This window comes from Procambarus clarkii, chromosome 37, assembly GCF_040958095.1.
Source record: "Procambarus clarkii isolate CNS0578487 chromosome 37, FALCON_Pclarkii_2.0, whole genome shotgun sequence".
Classification (NCBI taxonomy): domain Eukaryota; kingdom Metazoa; phylum Arthropoda; class Malacostraca; order Decapoda; family Cambaridae; genus Procambarus; species Procambarus clarkii.
In genome coordinates, this window is record NC_091186.1 from 31,117,020 (window position 1) to 31,138,592 (window position 21,573).

General features: G+C 40.7%; 1 protein-coding gene across 3 annotated transcripts in view; it reads left to right on the top strand.

Annotated features, from left to right (window-relative positions):
- The first annotated feature begins 2,143 nt into the window (after positions 1-2,143).
- Positions 2,144-21,573, top strand: part of LOC123759177 (peptidyl-prolyl cis-trans isomerase-like) — a 76,623-nt gene continuing 57,193 nt past the window's right edge. For 2 of the 3 annotated variants that reach the window (XM_069337370.1, XM_069337372.1), the window contains exon 1: positions 2,145-2,430. The gene's annotated coding sequence lies outside the window, so the exon portion shown is untranslated. Of the gene's footprint in view, positions 2,431-21,573 lie in introns of all 3 variants that reach the window. The other variant, XM_069337371.1, reaches the window with a different exon arrangement.

The following is a 21,573-nucleotide window of genomic DNA, read 5'->3' on the forward strand; positions in this document are numbered from 1 at the left end:
TGTAAAATATCTGCAATTTTGATCATTAAAGTGATGATTGTCAAAGATAGTGGATAAGAGGTTTAGTTCTGGGTCTATATTTGTTTGCATAAGAAGGCTGGTTGTAGGAAAACAAGGCAAGAACGGCAATTACAAAACAAAATTTTCATATAAAAGGGGGGGGGGGGGAATTAAAATATAAACAAGACCTATACAAGACAAACACAAAATGAAGAAAAAAAAGAAAATTGAGGTAGATTGCTTACAAGTTCTCTCAGGTACACTGTACGTAATAATTTGCATTTTGAGACACAGGCAAAGCCAGGGGTACAATGGAGTAAGGGAGTATGGCGAGGCTAGGCAACCTAGGTAATAAATGAAAGCAAAGAAAATTTAAATTTATTTATTTTATTTTTAATTTTATTTTTTTAATTAATTTTATTTAATTAATTAATTTAATTTAATTTTATTTATTTAACATTTTATTTATTTTATTTTATAAAAAGTTGAATAATAAACATAGGCAAGTTTAATCTAATGATTATTAACTATAAATAGTTTAGTTATGATCATATAATTAATAAGAACTAAAGAAAATATTAATGCACTCAATTAATAATAAATGACTAATATACATTAAATTAAAATTTACTTTAAAAAAGTGTAACAAAGAGACTTAGGATACGTAGCCTGCACTAGGTGACAAGGGGGTTAATTATGTCGACTCATTGAGAGGGATAATAAGGTGAGACAAACCACATTGGGAGAGGAAAGTGTTGATGTTATCTTCATTAGCAATTGTAAACATTTTACGAACTGAAGTCTTTCTCGCTTTAATCATGCCATCTCTAACGAAGCACTGATGAATCGCATCTGGGTTTTGATGACGGATTTGCCGCAGGCGGTGGAGGAGTTGCTGTCTTTTTCTAGTCAAGCACTCGTTGATGTAGATTCCCTTTCGTTGGGATGCAGCTGTCCGGACAAGATGCGATTTTATGGACTGGGAAGCCAGCTTGAGGCGAATTTTTCGCTGGTTTAGACCTGATGGATTCTTTTTGCCTACTCTGTAGGCAGCAATAATGTCGGTTTTATTTAGAGTGACACGCAATTCGTCTTTTATGAGAGCATGAACTATTTCAATACACTTTTCACCTTCACGTTCCACAGGAATATTTTGGGACGACACAATAACATAGTCAAGCAGCTTGTGCTGGTCCTGTTCATCCTGGGAGATGGAATGTTGGGCAGATGACACTAAGATCTATGATAAAGAAGGAAGTGAAAGTGATATTGAGACCTTACAAAGAGATCTACATGAACTCCACCAATGGTCAGATGACTGGCAAATGCTCTTTAATGTCGATAAATGTAAGACCTTGCCTGTAGGGCATAACATTCCACGTCACAACTACCAAATTGCCAGCTTTACCTTACAACAGATAGATGACGAATGCGACATTGGAATCAGAATCCATCATTCACTAAAAGATGCACAAAAAGTGGGAGCGGCAGTAAAAAAAAGCGAACCAAATCTTGGGAATAATCAAGCGTGCCTTTACCTTCAAGTAAACTAAAGTAGTCCTTCAATTGTATAAGTCTCTGGTGCGCCCCCACCTGGATTATTGCATACAGGCATTGAGACCTTATCTTCAGAAAGACATAGCTGCTCTGGAGAAGATGCAACACCGGGCAACAAAAATCATACCAGAGCTTAGTCATCTCTCGTATCAGGAAGGGTTGAGGGCCACTGGCCAAACAACACCGCAAACCAGGCATGACAGGGCGGAGCTCATCGAAACACTTAAAATACTAAACAATTTGGACGATGTCGATCCGGACACTTTCTTCAAAAGGTCAGATGTAACACGAACGAGGAGCGACGGGTTCAAGCTCAACAAGCCACAATGTAGGACAAAAAACAGGAGAGGCTTTTTCACCCGTATGGTTGTTAACCCGTGGAACAGCCTACCCGCCAAAGAGTAGGTAAAGTAAACGCCAAAACTCTACTGGGTTTTAAAATACAGATAGAAAAGATCATCCAGGCAAATGGGTAGGACCTTTGACAAGCCGCCAACTGCCTGTCCTCGTTGAGGCCACCAATATTAGTTGCTCTCAGGTTAATTAAACATCGACAAAGATCAGTAAGTAAAGAAAATGGGAAGAGGAACGTGGCGGGTAAGCGAGCGAGCGAGTGACGTCATCACAACAAAGGTTGCTATAGACGTCTCCACGACTCGTGAAGTTCGCCTGTCTTAAAGACCTGTGTCCACAATACCCGCCAAATTGACCCTCCCACAGTACTCTCAGGACACTTATGGCAGTGTAAGTGTGTGGTGAGGCCACACCACTGAAGACATTGAGGATATACCACGAGGGAGAGACAAAACTGTTGAAGGAAGGAGTCACTGGCTCCACCTGACCACCTTATTCCTCGCACTCTCATCATCCTCCGTAAGTACTGGAGTACTTTCTGCTCCACCATTGTCTTACACCCCAACATGCAATTGTTGGGGTGTGGAAATAGGCCTATGGCAGTGTTGGGGTGTGGACATTGGCCTATCGAATATGATAATTTTTATAATAATAATAATAATAGAGAAAATCTACTGGGACTGTGTGGTGTTGCAAACCCACGACCAAGGCATTGCCAGCTGCTTACTCTACCACTGTACCACCACTGACTTCCTAAAAGTCTTACAATCAGATTTCTACTGATATCACAGGAAGTCCTGAAGCCAGGCCAAGTTTTACATAAGGCCCCTAAGCACTCAGGTGAAGGGGTTAAGTATTGTAGTTGAACACCGTATGCCCATCTTCAGATACACAGAAAATCGCACTAAGGAGATATACATCAATGAACGATCCACTGGGGCTGTGAGGTGACGCAAACATTGCAGGTTCGCATCGCCTCACAGCCCAAGTGAATTTTCTCATTGATGTTTATCACGTTAGTGTGATTTTATGTGTGTAAATAATAATATTAAAAATATTATTATTATTCAAAAGATTGTGTACAAAGAACATAAGAGTAATAAATGAATAATGGCTTTACCATTGTGATCATTGCTGTCTTCTTATATGTGCTATCAAGCTGCTGTACGGTGTCTGTTAATCTTGTTTAAATTAACAATCAAGTTGACAATGTAATCAACCAGAGCTTTAATAAACCAATGTGCTTTAATATACTTACTATTCTCTCTCATCTCATTTTTTTTTCTTGCAATGTATCTGTTATCATTTTATTAATTCTGCTAGAATTTACCTACTTAAAATTATCTGTTGGGTAATAGTTAGATAATGACCTGCCCGAAACACTGCGCATACTAGTGGCTTTACAAGATTGTAAATACTATGCTATGTATTCTCTAACACAATGTACCTTCTTGTATATAAATTAAATAAATAAATCAATCCATAAGGGCCGTGAAGAGGGTTCGAACCTACATCAGAGAAGATCTTAGACGCTCCTTAACCACTTAACTGCGCCAACCGAGAATACGCGGTTTGCCAACCGAGAAAGCTCATTTTGATTTTTTCGTACCCATTCTAAATGTGTGCGAGGTTGGTTGTGTACGAAATGGACTCTTAGGACCTCCAGTGAGAGGTAGCCATCTAGGAAAAAATTCCCCTTATGCCCTAGGGCTGCTGGCTGGGTTAGTACCGAGTGGCACACGCGCCTCTGGCTCCCAAACACCTGTCCGACGCGAGTTGAAAGATCGTGCTTTGTCGGTGAAATTCAAACCTTAATGTTTGAAGAATATAAGGGTCATAATATTGGTGAAGCTAGAAGCAATAGGACCTAACACAAAGATCAGATGCAAGTGATACAGCACCTAAGAGGACGATACAGCGAGCGTATCCAGTTGTAGCTCTGAGCACCACCCTTGCCCATCTATGCTATCTCCAATTTATTTAGATGATACATAGATGAATCGTTTTCTGCATTCAGTGATGATGCATCTGATACAAGTAGCATAGATGAGCAGTGTTAGCGGCTTCCATGGTGGTGTTTTCCATAGATATTTTCAAGAATAGCTGAATCTCTTCTTTACTGACGGACACTCTTTGAGGCTGGCTGAATCTCTTCTTGTGTGGGACCTTACAAGGGGATCTTTTCACGACTACCTTACAAATTGATCTTTCCCTGTAATCTTTTCAAGACTACCTTACATTTTACAAGCTTGGCTACATACTACCTACAGGTACTAATGCCAAGGGTGTACATGAGTGCGTTATTTGCACACACACAGAACAAAGAAACAGGAAGCGAAATTCTATCTGTACCTGGTGCAACGAGAGCGAAGTCGCGCTGTGTACCCTGGACTACTTCATTGATTATTACTCACTTCCGAAGTACTGAGTGTGTAATACAGTGTGTTACTTTGTAAATAGTGTGTGAAACTGTACATATTGTAATTTTAGTGAATTTTTAACACGTAATATTGCGACAATAAACATTTATTGTGGACACATTACTGACACATGTATCACAGTTTCATGGAACATTATGAACATTCTGCTGTATACATATTGTAAAGGATACAAATATGCATCATATACGCACACAAGCATAAGAAATATTGCCGGAACAACCGTGGACATTTTCAAGAGGAAACTAGATTTATTCCTCCAAGGAGTGCCGGACCAACCGGGCTGTGGTGGGTGTGTGGGCCTGCGGGCCGCTCCAAGCAACAGCCTGGTGGACTAAACTCTCACAAGTCAAGCCTGGCCTCGGGCCGGGCTTGGGGAGTAGAAGAACTCCCAGAACCCCATCAACCAGGTATCAACCAGGTATACGATAAAAAAACAAACAAATAAAACCAAATTGGAAATACATAAAACAGATAATTGAAAATATATTTGTGCCAACATCTGGTGCTTGAATGGCCCGGGCGACTGTGTCTGGATGTGTCACGCAAGGGCGACCAGCCCCCGATGACACCACAACGCACCTTGTCCACGTCCCCAGAGCCAAAGTAAGTGGAATTTGGTATTTATTTTTACATAGACATGTTCAGGGAATGAAATTTATTATTTTACGAAGAAAAAAAAATTTTTAGGGAACACTTTATTTCATGCGCACGAGGAATCTCACAATAAACTCAGCACAGCATAGTGTAATTACCTAAGTGTAATTACCTAAGTGTAGTTACAGGATGAGAGCTACGCTCGTGGTGTCCCGTCTTCCCAGCATTCTTTGTCATATAATGCTTTGAAACTACTGCCGGTCTTGGCCTCCACCACCTTCTCCCCTAACTTGTTCCAACCGTCTACCACTCTGTTTGCGAAAGTGAATTTTCTTATATTTCTTCGGCATCTGTGTTTAGCTAGTTTATATCTATGACCTCTTGTTCTTGAAGTGCCAGGTCTCAAGAAATCTTCCCTATTGATTTTATCAATTCCTGTTACTATTTTGTATGTAGTGATCATATCACCTCTTTTTCTTCTTTCTTCTATTTTTGGCATATTTAATGCCTCTAGCCTCTCCTCATAGCTCTTGCCCTTCAGTTCTGGGAGCCACTTAGTTGCATGTCTTTGCACCTTTTCCAGTTTGTTGATGTGCTTCTTAAGATATGGGCACCACACAACTGCTGCATATTCTAGCTTTGGCCTAACAAAAGTCGTGAACAATTTCTTTAGTATATCGCCATCCATGTATTTAAAAGCAATTCTGAAGTTAGAAAGTGTGGCATAGGCTCCTCGCACAATATTCTTTATGTGGTCCTCAGGTGATAGTTTTCTATCTAGAACCACCCCTAGATCTCTTTCTTTATCAGACTTCTTTAAAGATTTCTCACATAATATATAGGTTGTGTGGGGTCTATGTTCTCCTATTCCACATTCCATAACATGGCATTTATTAACATTAAATTCCATTTGCCAAGTGGCGCTCCATGTACTTATTTTGTCCAGGTCTTCTTGAAGGGCATGACAATCATCTAAGTTTCTTATCCTTCCTATTATCTTAGCATCATCAGCAAACATGTTCATATAATTCTGTATACCAACTGGTAGATCATTTATGTAGACAATAAACATCACTGGTGCAAGAACTGAACCCTGTGGTACTCCACTTGTGACATTTCTCCAGTCCGATACATTGCCTCTGATCACAGCCCTCATTTTTCTATCAGTCAGAAAATTTTTCATCCATGTTAGAAGCGTACCTGTCACTCCTCCAATATTTTCCAGTTTCCAAAATAACCTCTTATGTGGAACTCTGTCGAAAGCCTTTTTTAGGTCCAGATAGATGCAGTCAACCCAACCATCTCTTTCCTGTAATATCTCTGTTGCTCGATCATAGAAACTGAGTAAATTCGATACACAGGATCTTCCAGATCGAAAACCATACTGTCTGTCTGATATTATATCATTTCTCTCCAGGTGTTCTACCCATTTAGATTTAATTATTTTTTCCAATATTTTGACTATTACACTTGTCAATGATACCGGTCTATAATTAAAGGGGTCTTCCCTGCTTCCACTTTTGTAGACTGGAACTATGTTAGCCTTTTTCCACACATCAGCTACAACTCTTGTATACAGGGATGCCTGAAAAATCAGTTGAAGAGGAATGCTGAGCTCAGGTGCACATTCTCTCAGAACCCATGGTGAAACTCCATCTGGACCAACTGCTTTGTTCTTATTTAGCTCCGTGAGCATTTTTTCCACTTCGTCTCTAGACACCTCTATGTGCTCTATGTTGTTCTCTGGAATTCTTATTGTATCTGGTTCCCTGAAGATTTCATTTTGTACAAACACACTTTGGAACTTTTCGTTTAATGTTTCACACATTTCCTTTTCATTTTCCGTGAATCTATTTCCCATTTTCAACCTCTGAATATTATCCTTTACCTGCAATTTGTTGTTTATGAATTTATAGAACAGACCTGATTCTGTTTTACATTTGTCTGAAATCCCTTTTTCAAAATTTCTTTCTGCCTCTCTCTTCACTGCCGTGTAGTTGTTTCTCGCATCTTTGTATCGCTGGCATGTTTGGGGGTTCGGCCTCTTCCTGTATTGATTCCATTTTTGTGTCTTTTGGTCTCTGGCCCTCTCGCACTTTCTGTTGAACCAATCCTGTTTCCTAGTTCTGCTTCTCTGTTTTGGTATAAATTTTTTTGTGCCTTTATCATATATTTCACAAAACCTGACATACATCTCATTCACTTCCTTGCCTAGCAACAAGTCTGTCCAATTATACTCACTAAAATATTTTCTAAGGTTGCCATAATGTCCTCTCCTAAAGTCAGGTTTTCCATTTGCATCGACCGTCATATTTTCTTCCAGATTATAACGCATTGCATACTTTATTCCCAAAAAGACATGGTCACTTTTACCCAAGAGAGGAAGGTACTGAATGTCAAATATTTCTTCCTCCTTCCTGGTAAATATCAAATCTAGCATGGAGGGGATATCCCCTTCCCTCATCCTCGTAGCTTGTTTAACATGTTGATACAAGAATGTTTCCAGGATGAGGTGTACAATTTTACAGGTCCAGAAATCTTCTGTTTTAGTTCACATGCTTCCCAGTCTATGGATTTTAAGTTGAAGTCGCCGACTATCAACAGTCGTGAACTATCGTTATCCGCTCTCGCTATGATCTCTCATTATTGTTATAAGACCTTCTCGTTTACTATCTAGCTCCTCCTTTGACCATGTGCTGCTTAACGGTGGACTATATGCATTTATGATCATTAGTTTATCATCCTCATGGCAGATCTCTAGTGCTATTATGTCAACTTCTTGTGGATTGGCAGTCACTATTTCGTTCACCTTTAGGTGTTCTTTCACCAGCACAGCAACGCCACCGCCTTTCCTGATTTTTCTGTCCCGTCTTCAAATTGAGTAGCCCCTTGGGAATATGACCTCATTTAAAATAGCATCTTCAAGTTTTGTCTCCGTGAGTGGAACAATGTCTGGTGTCTGCAGCTGTATTATATCACTTAACTCCAGTATCTTTGATCTTACTCCATCTATGTTGGTGTATGCAATCTTGAGGAACTTGTTCCCCCTCTTCTTATTTTTCTTCTCAATAGTGGTTAATCGACTGAGCTACGACATTGGAATTCCAACCGAAAAATCAACTTGACCTTCCACGGATCCTGCAGTCTCTCCGAGACACAAACTAGGTTTTTACACAATTCCCCCATGCACCTGAGCTCTGTCAATAAGCTGTTCTACCTCTTCATCCTTCCTTCATTACACACTCTCGGACGTAGATTTGAACCCTCGTCACGGCTCTTGTGGATTTGTTAATTTCAAACTTGAAATGAAACAAACAAACAAACAAACTCATTTCAAATTTGTTCATATCAAACCTACCCGTACTATCAAAAATATTTGAAAAAATTATCTACAAACAGCTGTACTCTTACCTCGTAAAATTCGACATACTCGGCTCCTGTCAGTTTGGCTTCCGCTCCCAAAAGAGTACTAACGACGCAATTATTAGTCTCCTTGATATAATTTACTCAGCCCTTGACAAAAATGAGTTTCCGATTGGACGCAATTATTAGTCTCCTTGATATAATTTACTCAGCCCTTGACAAAAATGAGTTTCCGATTGGACGCAATTATTAGTCTCCTTGATATAATTTACTCAGCCCTTGACAAAAATGAGTTTCCGATTGGACTCTTCATTGACCTGAGAAAGGCCTTTGATACTGTTAATCACAACTACCTCTTATGTAAACTGCATCATTATGGAATCCGAGGCCATGCCCTGGATTATATCCAATCCTTTCTTAGTGATAGACACCAATGTGTAGCCATCAATAATATAACCTCTCCCACTACCAATAACCATTGGGGTGCCACTGGGCAGCATCTTGGGATCTCTTCTATTTCTTATATACATCAATGGTCTGCCTGATGTCATCAACATTCTGAAACCTATATTGTTTGCTGATGATACTACCCTCATCTATTCTAACCCCAAAACACATGCACTAAATAATGCTGTTAATAATGAACTAAAAAAAAGTACACTTATGGATGTCAACCAACAAACTAACACTTAACATAGAAAAGACCTACTACATCTTATTTGGAAGCAAGTCAACAAATGCAATTCAGCTTCAGATAGACAATGTTAACATTAATAATAAAAATGATGGAAAGTTTCGTGGCCTATTCCTAGATAAGAGACTCGACTTCAGCACCTACATACAACACATAACTAAGAAAGTCTCTAAAACAGTTGGTATACTCTCCAAAATCAGATACTATGTATCTAACTCTGCTCTCATCTCACTATATTATACACTAATCTGTCCCTATCTTAATTATGGTATCTGTGCATGGGGTTCAACCACTGCAAACCACCTCAGGTCCATCATCCCCCAGCAAAATCTGCTATCAGAATATCTGTTTTCAGACAACACTCAGCCCCCTTGTTTAGCTCCCTAAACATGCTAAACATAATCTCACTCCACACATTCTCTTGTGTCAACTACATTTACAAAACCCAGTTCTTAAACGCAAATCATGTTCTGAAACTCTCCCTGGACAGATGTAATAGGACCCATTATCACCACAACAGAAATAAATATATCTTTGATATCCCCAGAGTCAAACTTAATCTGTGCAAACAATCTTTGCAAATAAAGGAACCTAGTCTATGGAACTCACTCCCTAATGAATTGAAAAGCTGTCCAACTTTTGCATCATTCAAAAACAAAACTAAAAAGTACCTAATTTCATCTTCATAGTTTTCTACCTTGTTGCTTTAAAACTGCACTGTATCTAGTGCTGCCCAATCTCCATGTAACCAGTCCAAACAACTTTACCATTGTGATCATTGCTGTCTTCTTATATGTGCTTTCAATTTGCTGTATGGTGCCTATTAATCTTCGTTTAAATTACCAATCAAGCTGTCAATGCAATCAGTCTGAACTTTAATATACCAATGTGCTTTAATATTCCTACTAATATCTCTCATCTCATTTTTTTTTCTTTCTTGCAATGTATCTGTTATCATTTTATTAATTCCACTAGAATTTACCTACTTAAAATTATCTGTTAGATTAAGGACCTGCCCGAAATGCTGCGCGTACTAGTGGCTTTACAAGATTGTAAATACCATGCTATGTATTCTCACAAACCCAGTGTACCTTCTTGTATATAAATAAATAAATAATTAAATAAATAAATAAATAAATTTGATGCATCACACTATTGTGATTTCTATGTGTAATGAGAGTATTGTTCAATTGAAGGGACAGCAGTTACACATACTGTACTAATGAAGCCAGTATTACGCAAAGCATTTCGGGCAAAATTAATAGTAATATAGAAATTTTTTAATTAATGTTGTGATGGGGTAAAACACTTAATACTATAAGAGAAGTAAGTTAACAAAATGAGAATATTCAAGGAAAATAAAAAATTAATACAAAGGTGATACATAAGGATGACAAGCATTTATTTATTTATATACAAGAAGGTACATTGGGGGTTAAGAGAGAACATAGAAATGAAGTTGATTTTACATTCCTGTAAAGCCACTAGCACGCATAGAGTTTCGGGGAAGTCCTTAAACTAACAGATAATTTTAAGTAGATAATTTACAGTAAAATTGACAAAAAATGTGTACAGGTACTTTACAGCCTTACTTTACAGGTACAGAGTATAGTCATAGTACAGCCATAGATTATTACATTATGGAGTCAGTAGTTCTAGCAACAGTACAGTAGTTTATTTACATTAATTACAGAATGGAAATACAAGGTGTAATTTAGAACTGCTCCTCATGACATTTTCTTGGAACATATCAGAACATAGAGTAACATAAACATACTATAATTTAAGGTTTATGGGGCCAACACTTACAAATAACCAAGATCATAAAGGACACGAGTAAACATTTTATCAAAGAAATGCATGAAATTAAATGACATTAAATGTAGACAGTAAATGTAGAAATTATATGAGTAGTGTGTCCTCGCTTGAACGAACTATATGGGGGCGTAGCTGATTCATTCCAGTGTGGAATTCATTCCATCAATCCGGCCCCAGCATCCCCCTTCCCCCCCCCCCAAAAAAAAAAATAATAATGCATATGCAAGTACACATTTGCCTTTTGAAAAATTTAAATAACAAAAATTTGAATTGCAATGAAATAAATTGATATTGCACGTTACAGTACTGTACTTACCCTTCCAGTTGAGTTTTGTAGTGCAAACTTTGTTAGCCTCAATATCCTGAGAGTGCCACACATATGAATATAAATTGTTTAAAGAACGGTAACTTTGCTAACAAATGTACATTATACACTACAGTCTGTACATAAAGTACAGACCACTAGAATCACACTACTGCAGTACACTTATATCATATAAACTACACTTTGTACATTTAATGTCATTAGAACTGTGCTGTACAGCTCAATTGGTACTCCCAGGTAAGTTATGGCTAGTGCTGGGTGCTGGTCCAGTTGCCTGGGCATCCTCGGAAGGTGTGTCCTTGCTAGTGCTGGGTGCTGGTCCACTTGCCTGTACATCCTTAGAAGGTGAGTCCTTGCTAGTGCTGGGTGCTGGTCCAGTTGCCTGGGCATCCTCGGAGGTGTGTCCTTGCTAGTGCTGGGTGCTGGTCCAGTTGCCTGTACATCCTTAGAAGGTGAGTCCTTGCTAGTGCTGGGTGCTGGTCCAGTTGCCTGGGCATCCTCGGAAGGTGTGTCCTTGCTAGTGCTGGGTGCTGGTCCACTTGCCTGTACATCCTTAGAAGGTGAGTCCTTGCTAGTGCTGGGTGCTGGTCCAGTTGCCTGGGCATCCTCAGAGGTGTGTCCTTGCTAGTGCTGGGTGCTGGTCCAGTTGCCTGTACATCCTTAGAAGGTGAGTCCTTGCTAGTGCTGGGTGCTGGTCCAGTTGCCTGAGCATCCTCGGAAGGTGAGTCCTTGCTAGTGCTGGGTGCTGGTCCAGTTACCTGGGCATCCTCGGAAGGTGTGTCCTTGCTAGTGCTGGGTGCTGGTCCACTTGCCTGTACATCCTTAGAAGGTGAGTCCTTGCTAGTGCTGGGTGCTGGTCCAGTTGCCTGGGCATCCTCGGAGGTGTGTCCTTGCTAGTGCTGGGTGCTGGTCCAGTTGCCTGTACATCCTTAGAAGGTGAGTCCTTGCTAGTGCTGGGTGCTGGTCCAGTTGCCTGGGCATCCTCGGAAGGTGTGTCCTTGCTAGTGCTGGGTGCTGGTCCACTTGCCTGTACATCCTTAGAAGGTGAGTCCTTGCTAGTGCTGGGTGCTGGTCCAGTTGCCTGGGCATCCTCAGAGGTGTGTCCTTGCTAGTGCTGGGTGCTGGTCCAGTTGCCTGTACATCCTTAGAAGGTGAGTCCTTGCTAGTGCTGGGTGCTGGTCCAGTTGCCTGGGCATCCTCGGAGGTGTGTCCTTGCTAGTGCTGGGTGCTGGTTCAGTTGCCTGTACTTCCTTAGAAGGTGAGTCCTTGCTAGTGCTGGGTGCTGGTCCAGTTGCCTGGGCATCCTCGGAAGGTGTGTCCTTGCTAGTGCTGGGTGCTGGTCCACTTGCCTGTACATCCTTAGAAGGTGAGTCCTTGCTAGTGCTGGGTGCTGGTCCAGTTGCCTGGGCATCCTCAGCAGGTGTGTCCTTGCTAGTGCTGGGTGCTGGTCCACTTGCCTGTACATCCTTAGAAGGTGAGTCCTTGCTAGTGCTGGGTGCTGGTCCAGTTGCCTGGGCATCCTTGGAAGGTGAGTCCTTGCTAGTGCTGGGTGCTGGTCCAGTTGCCTGGACATCCTTGGAAGGTGAGTCCTTGCTAGTGATGGGTGCTGGTCCAGTTGCCTGGGCATCCTTGGAAGGTGAGTCCTTGCTAGTGATGGGTGCTGGTCCAGTTGCCTGGGCATCCTTGGAAGGTGAGTCCTTGCTAGTGCTGGGTGCTGGTCCAGTTGCCTGGGCATCCTCAGCAGGTGTGTCCTTGCTAGTGCTGGGTGCTGGTCCACTTGCCTGTACATCCTTAGAAGGTGAGTCCTTGCTAGTGCTGGGTGCTGGTCCAGTTGCCTGGGCATCCTTGGAAGGTGAGTCCTTGCTAGTGATGGGTGCTGGTCCAGTTGCCTGGGCATCCTTGGAAGGTGAGTCCTTGCTAGTGCTGGGTGCTGGTCCTGTAGGCCTACTGTGAAATCGTACCAAATACTTTGGAATCTTAGATTATTTCTTTGTTGTGTGCTTCATTATAATATCTTTCATGTCCTTTAGGTGCAGGTAATAATCTGTCAGCTCTTTATTATCAGTTACAATAACCAAATCAAGCAGATCATTAACCTTTTGCAATGATGCAGCATATGGAATAGGTAACACACTATCATCTTCCTCTTCCACATCTTCATCATTATTACCAGTAACACACTGGATAATCTCATCATCAGTTAATTCACCATAACCTGGATCATCAGCATCATTATCTAACCACTCATTCACATCAGAAAGTTGCAAATCTTCCTCACATGCATCTCTGAATGTCTCAAAAATCACATTATCAAAGACCTCAAAATCATAGTAATCTTCATCTTCATTCTAACCAGGTACCGGACTCAGAATTTTATTCCATGCATTCTTTAATGTGGTGACCTTTAACTCGCTCCATTCTATGGCCTAGTTGTAAATTGCATCTTTAATTGAATATTTCTTGAAGTTTTCTAATGTTCTACTAGCCTTTGTATGAACAAATCCACAAGAACCGTGACGAGGATTCGAACTTGCATCCGAGAGCATACTTTGTATCCTTATTAGTCACTGTTGCTCGGGCTCCAAATATGGCACCCCCCTGTGTGCAGGAAATAAATTCTTGGCAAAAATTTTTTTCTCTTCGAATGTTAAAATAAAGTCTCTGATCACGGGAAACTAAAAAATAAATATTGTATGTAATTACCTAAGTGTAATTACCTAAGTGTAGTTACAGGATGAGAGCTACGCTCGTGGTGTCCCGTCTTCCCAGCACTCTTTGTCATATAACGCTTTGAAACTACTGACGGTCTTGGCCTCCACCACCTTCTCCCCTAACTTGTTCCAACCGTTTACCACTCTGTTTGCGAAAGTGAATTTTCTTATATTTCTTCGGCATCTGTGTTTAGCTAGTTTATATCTATGACCTCTTGTTCTTAAAGTTCCAGGTCTCAGGAAATCTTCCCTATTGATTTTATCAATTCCTGTTACTATTTTGTATGTGTTGATCATATCACCTCTTTTTCTTCTGTCTTCTAGTTTTGGCATATTTAATGCCTCTAACCTCTCCTCGTAGCTCTTGCCCTTCAGTTCTGGGAGCCACTTAGTTGCATGTCTTTGCACCTTTTCCAGTTTGTTGATGTGCTTCTTAAGATATGGGCACCACACATCTGCTGCATATTCTAGCTTTGGCCTAACAAAAGTTGTGAACAATTTCTTCAGTATATCGCCATCCATGTATTTAATAGCAATTCTTAAGTTAGAAAGCGTGGCATAGGCTTCTCGCACAATATTCTTTATGTGGTCCTCAGGTGGTAGTTTTCTATCTAGAACCACCCCTAGATCTCTTTCTTTATCAGAATTCTTTAAAGATTTCTCACATAATATATAGGTTGTGTGGGGTCTATGTTCTCCTATTCCACATTCCATAACATGGCATTTATTAACATTAAATTCCATTTGCCAAGTGGCACTCCATGTACTTATTTTGTCCAGGTCTTCTTGAAGGGCATGACAATCATCTAAGTTCCTTATCCTTCCTATTATCTTAGCATCATCAGCAAACATGTTCATATAATTCTGGATACCAACTGGTAGATCATTTATGTAGACAATAAACATCACTGGTGCACAAACTGAACCCTGTGGTACTCCACTTGTGACATTTCTCCAGTCTGATACATTGTCTCTGATCACAGCCCTCATTTTTCTATCAGTCAGAAAATTTTTCATCCATGTTAGAAGCGTACCTGTCACTCCTCCAATATTTTCCAGTTTCCAGAACAACCTCTTATGTGGAACTCTGTCGAAAGCCTTTTTTAGGTCCAGATAGATGCAGTCAACCCAACCATCTCTTTCCTGTAATATCTCTGTTGCTCGATCATAGAAACTGAGTAAATTCGATACACAGGATCTTCCAGATCGAAAACCATACTGTCTTATCTGATATTATATCATTTCTCTCCAGGTGTTCTACCCATTTAGATTTAATTATTTTCCCAATATTTTGACTTTTACACTTGTCAATGATACCGGTCTATAATTAAGGGGGTCTTCCCTGCTTCCACTTTTGTAGATTGGAATTATGTTAGCCTTTTTCTATACATCAGCTACAACTCCTGTAAACAGGGATGCCTGAAAAATCAGTTGAAGAGGAATGCTGAGCTCAGGTGCACATTCTCTCAGAACCCATGGTGAAACTCCATCTGGACCAACTGCTTTGAACTTATTTAGCTCCTTGAGCATTTTTTCCACTTCGTCTCTAGACACCTCTATGTGCTCTATGTTGTTCTCTGGAATTCTTATTATATCTGGTTCCCTGAAGATTTCATTTTATACAAACACACTTTGGAACTTTTCGTTTAATGTTTCACACATTTCTTTTTCATTTTCCGTGAATCTATTTCCCATTTTCAACCTCTAAATATTATCCTTTACCTGCAATTTGTTGTTTATGAATTTAATGAATAGACCTGGTTCTGTTTTACATTTGTCTGCAATCCCTGTTTCAAAATTTCTTTCTGCCTCTCTCCTCACTGCCGTGTAGTTGTTTCTCGCATCTTTGTATCGCTGGTATGTTTGGGGGTTTGGCCTCTTCCTGTATTGATTCCATTTTTGTGTCTTTTGGTCTCTGGCCCTCTCGCACTTTCTGTTGAACCAATCCTGTTTCCTAGTTCTGCTTCTCTGTTTTGGTATAAATTTTTTGTGCCTTTATCATATATTTCACAAAACCTGACATACATCTCATTCACTTCCTTGCCTAGCAACAAGTCTGTCCAATTATACTCACTAAAAAGTTTTCTAATGTTGCCATAATGTCCTCTCCTAAAGTCAGGTTTTTCATTTGCATTGACCGTCATATTTTCTTCCAGATTATAACACATTGCATACTTTATTCCCAAAAAGACATGGTCACTTTTACCTAAGGGAGGAAGGTACTGAATGTCAAATATTTCTTCCTCCTTCCTGGTTAATATCAAATCTAGCATGGAGTGAACGTTCCCTTCCCTCATCCTCGTAGCTTGTTTAACTGACATACTTTAGCCGTGATGGAGCTGGGAAGTTGAGCAAATTATGGGCACTGGGCGTTGGAGCGCTCAGGGTTCATCGCTATGCTCAAAATTATGAGGCTTATATATGTGACATATATATATATTTATATATATATTTATTTATATATATATATATATATATATATATATATATATATATATATATATATATATATATATATATATATATATATATATATATTTATATATTTATTTATTTATTTATTTATTTATATACAAGAAGGTACATTGGGTTTGTGAGAATACATAGCATGGTATTTACAATCTTGTAAAGCCGCAAATATGCACAGCGTTTCGGGCAGGTCCTTAATCTAACAGATAATTTTAAGTAGGTAAATTCTAGCAGAATTAATAAAATGATAACAGATACATTGCAAGAAAAAAATGAGATGAGAGAGATTAGTAAGTATATTAAAGCACATTGGTATATTAAAGCTCTGATTGATGGCGTTGACAGCTTGATTGGTAATTAAAACAAAGATTAATAGGCACGATACAGCAAATTGATAGCGCATATAAGAAGACAGCATTGATCACAGTGGTAAAGTTGTTTGGATTGGGTACATCAAGATTGGGAGATTGGGTAGCAATAGATACAGTGCAATTTTAAAGCAACAAGCTAGAAAACTATGAAGATGAAATTAGGTACTTTTTAGTTTTGTTTTTGAATGTCGCCAAAGTTGGACAGCTTTTCAATTCATTAGGGAGTGAGTTCCATAGACTAGGTCCCTTTATTTGTATAGAGTGTTTACTCTGATTAAGTTTGACTGGGGATATCACAGAGATATTTATTTCTGGTGTGGTGATAATGGGTCCTATTACATCTGTCCAGGGAGAGTTTCAGTGCAGGATTTGCATTTAAGAACAGGGTTTTGTAAATGTAGTTGACACAAGAGAATGTGTGGAGTGAGATTATATTTAGCATGTTTAGGGAGTTAAACAAGGGGGCTGAGTGTTGTCTGAAAGCAGAATTGGTTATTATTCTGATAGCAGATTTTTGCTGGGTAATGATGGACTTGAGGTGGTTTGCAGTGGTTGAACCCCATGCACAGATACCATAATTAAGATAGGGATAGATAAGTGCATAATATAGTGAAATGAGAGCAGAGTTAGGTACATAATATCTGATTTTGGAGAGTATACCAACTGTTTTAGAGACTTTCTTAGTTATGTGTTGTATGTGGGTGCTGAAGTTGAGTCTCTTGTCTAGGAATAGGCCATGAAACTTTCCATCATTTTTGTTACTAATGTTAACATTGTCTATCTGAAGCTAAATTGCATTTGTAGATTTGCTTCCAAATAGGATGTAGTAGGTCTTTTCTATGTTAAGTGTTAGTTTGTTGGTTGACATTCATAAGTGGACTTTTTTTAGTTCATTATTAACAACATTATTTAGTGTATGTAGGTTGAGGTTAGAATAGATGAGGGTAGTATCATCAGCAAACAATATAGGTTTCAGAATGTTAGAGACATTAGGCAGATCATTGATGTATATAAGAAATAGGAGAGGTCCCAAGATGCTGCCCTGTGGCACTCCAACGGTTATTGGTAGAGTGGGAGAGGTTATATTATTGATGGCTACACATTGGTGTCTATCACTATGGTAGGATTGGATATAGTCCAGGGCATGGCCTCGGATTCCACTGTAACACCGTTAAGGTGTTTTGTTTTGTTGTATTTAATATATATATATATATATATATATATATATATATATATATATATATATATATATATATATATATATATATATATATTAGTTCATGAGTCACAGACAAGGATTTGAAAGGCGCCATTCAGTCGGCCTGAAACTCACACCTCTAAGTGTTAATGACCTCAAGTTGACCTGAGGTCAGCTCAAGCAAATTTCACCTTGCTTCTGCTAATCTGATAATTGTAGCCTGATAGCCTTCAAACAAGCCGCCAGTTTTAGGTGTGGCTTGGTAGAGTGCCTGGGGCTATCTACTTGTGGGCGGAGTTTGCTACTAGGTTTCCCAATATATACTCGGAGAGCTGTAGATTCGGGAGGATAAGCAATAGGAGAACAGCCAGAAGAGCAGAACAGAGGACAGCATAGCCAGGGAGGCTGTCAGCCAGACGGGGCGGGACTGTTCCTGTCAACTACAGTCCCCCCCCCCCCTCCCTCTCTATCCAGCTATTGGCAGACACTTGGCGAGTTGAACATGGAAGGTGACTTAGCCGTGTTTACTAGTGTTGTGTGACTAGCAGGGGCAGACAGTGGTAATGGTCTCAAATTCTTGGGTAGTGGCTCACTTTGTAATTTAATAGTGAACCTTCAGTTTGTTTGCTTGAATTATGATATCTATCCTTTTAAATATACTTGATGAATTTATTGAGAAATTCACTTACTTTTAATCTGATTTTAATTGTTCCTAGATTTGGGATTTTTGGATACAATATGCAGACTAAAGTGTAGAGTACTCTTGAGACTATGGGATTAAAGAATCTTGCCTGGACCATGATTCCCGTTGACATATGCTAATAACATCTTTTGATACAGACAAGTTCCATTCCTTGTCATGTATGTACTGTCTAGAATGGATGGTGGCAGCACTACTACTTCTACTGTCTACTTTTGTACTTTACCCACCTACCCTTCTACCTCTACCTCCACTCATCTCCGTACTCTCTCTCTTCTCCCTCCGCCCCTCTCCAAACTCTCCCTTTCAACTGACAACCCTCCTCGCTCCTCCCACCTCCCTACCTCTCTCACCCCAAACCCTCACTCATTACTTCATTATCCATTTCTTCCCTTTTGGTTCTCGTATACGTTTATGGCAGTGAAATGGTTCTGGAGTTTCTCTAGAGTTTGCGGGTAGCTGATCAAGTTACGGTGCCTTGTAGTTGTAGCACCTAGGTAATCAAATACCTGGGTTACGAGGTGTTGAACAAGAGAGGTTGCAGTAGGAACTCTGGGGGGAACTCTAGAGTAGTTGACTAACTGGGGGGCGAACTAATGGACTAAAGAGAGCTATTTCCCCCACCCTCCATTACACCATAATGATGGAGTTTACGTAAGAGGTAGTTGTGATTAACAGTATCAAAGGCCTTTCTCAGGTCAATGAAGAGTCCAATCGGAAACTCATTTTTGTCAAGGGCTGAGTAAATTATATCAAGGAGACTAATAATTGTATCGTTGGTACTCTTTTGGGAGCAGAAGCCAAACTGACAGGGGCTGAGTATGTCAAATTTTACGAGGTAGGAGTAGAGCTGTTTGTAGATAATTTTTTCAAATATTTTTGATAGTATGGGTAGGTTTGATATTGGTCTATAATTGTTTATGTCTGCCGGATTGCTTCCTTTATGAACTGGTGTTACTCTTGCTTTTTTAAGGATACCAGGGAAGGTATGACACTCTAGGGATTTGTTGAACAGCAGAGCTATGGGTGGCGCAAGGGCATGGGAGGCGCTCTTGTATACAGTGGATGGGATTTCACTGATGTTCCCAGCTTTGGTTTTTAGTGAGTGTATGATGGACACAACATCTGTCGGGCTGACTGGTGAAAGGAGAAGAGAGTTTGGATAGCTGCCTGAGAGATGTGTATTGATATGTGTCTGAGTCTGTGGGATTTTACTGGCAAGGTTAGCACCAGCCGATGAAAAGAAGCTATTAAATTCATTTGCCATTTTAAATTAGTTGACACTGTGTAGCTATCCTTAGAGAGTGTTATCTGGTTGTGGGAGTGTCGTTTTGTTCCTAGGATATTAGAGATGGTTTTCCATGTGTTTTTCATGTTGCCTTTTGCTTCTTTGAATCTATTCACATAATATGAAAGATTAGCTTTTCTTATGATACTGGTAAGCACTGATGAGTACCTTTTAACTACTTCCTTTGTAACTAGGCCAATCCTAGATTTCCACTTGTGAGCCACGGATTGTTTATTCTTTTGTCAGTTACTTGTTTGATAAGGAGGGGACAGTGAGTATTGAAGAAGTTTAGAGTTTTGGAGAGAAAGAGGTTAGTTAATGAGTTTATATCCTGTGTATTCTTGACTTCAGATTCCCAGTTAATATTGAGAAGTGCATTTGAGAGATTGCCTAAAGCTGATTCACTATGTAGCCTGAATCAGAGTTTGCTTCTGGTGGTGTTATGTCCATGTTTGCTATGAGGAAGGTACGATAGTGGTCAGTTGTTCAGTCATAGATTATACCAGATGTAAGGTGTATATTATATTCTACGATCAAACAGTGTTTCTGGGGGGAGCCCCGTCGGCTCCCCGGAGCTATCCCAGGCTGATATGCTAATGTCAGACTTTGGCATCAGTCATGTGTATGGAGTTCTTAGGCCTACCGGGGACCACGGCCAGAACCGGGCCCCCTCAGAGAGGCAAGGGGAGCAATGGCCTATAGAAGCCCCCGTGTAGTTGGAAGCATTCTATGTCTGCCATCGACCGGAACAGGCACCCAGAAAGGTAAGCGCCCCAAAACAAACCCCTATTCTGGTTAAAATTGCTACCTAATACCGAACTAGTGGATAGAACTCCCCAACCGAAAACAAGCAAATTAGTGTGACGTCACACACTGCCGCGCCGCTGTCTGCGCAGCTCCCCCCTCCACGGGAGGGGGAAGGGGGAGCCCCAGACCCCCCGCGCCGGCTACCCACACCTCAGTTCTTGAGGCTGATGCTATTGGCGGTGGTCGTGTGCTCTGGCTCCGGTGTCGCTACTGCACTGTGCTTTGAGTGTGGTGTTAGTTTTGTGGGTGCGAGAGCCAGGAGTTATCTTCAGTACTCGGGCTGCATGCGCCTAGGGCTGCCTTCCCTAGGTGCCCTGTAAGTACTGCCCTTGGGGCTTGGGGCCACCTTCCACAGGCTCCTCGGGGTCTGCCTCTGCTGGTCCGTTTTACCTTTCGGTTTTTCGGCCGCCTGTTGGGCTCTTGGGTGTTCTGTTCTCCCTTGTTACCGGCAGGTAAGAGGCAGTTTGCACTGGTAGGGGCGCAGGGTGCTGCTCAGCTTGTAATTCCCGACATCGCGGCCGGCTCTGTTCCTTGGGGTTCGCTGTCCTCTTGCGGGGTTTTGTTTTTCTTTTTGTTTTTGCCTGGTGGGGGGTTCTGTCATTTTATTCAGTTTGTTTTTGCCCTTCCACTGTTCTCCTCGGTGGCGCCCCCTGCTAGGTCCCCGTGAGTGTACACGTCCCTGGGGTTCAGCTTTAGAAGTTTGCTTGGTAGTTTTGGGCGCCGGTTTGCAGCACCCTGCCTGGGACTACCTGAGCGCGAGTCCTCTTAAAGTAAACGCTCAGGACCCTGGGAATCCCCTAGGGGGCGCGTGGGTCCGATGGATGTGACCCCGGAGTCCCCACTCGCTGTGTGCGAGTTTGAGGGTTGCTCGGTCCCCTTGTCT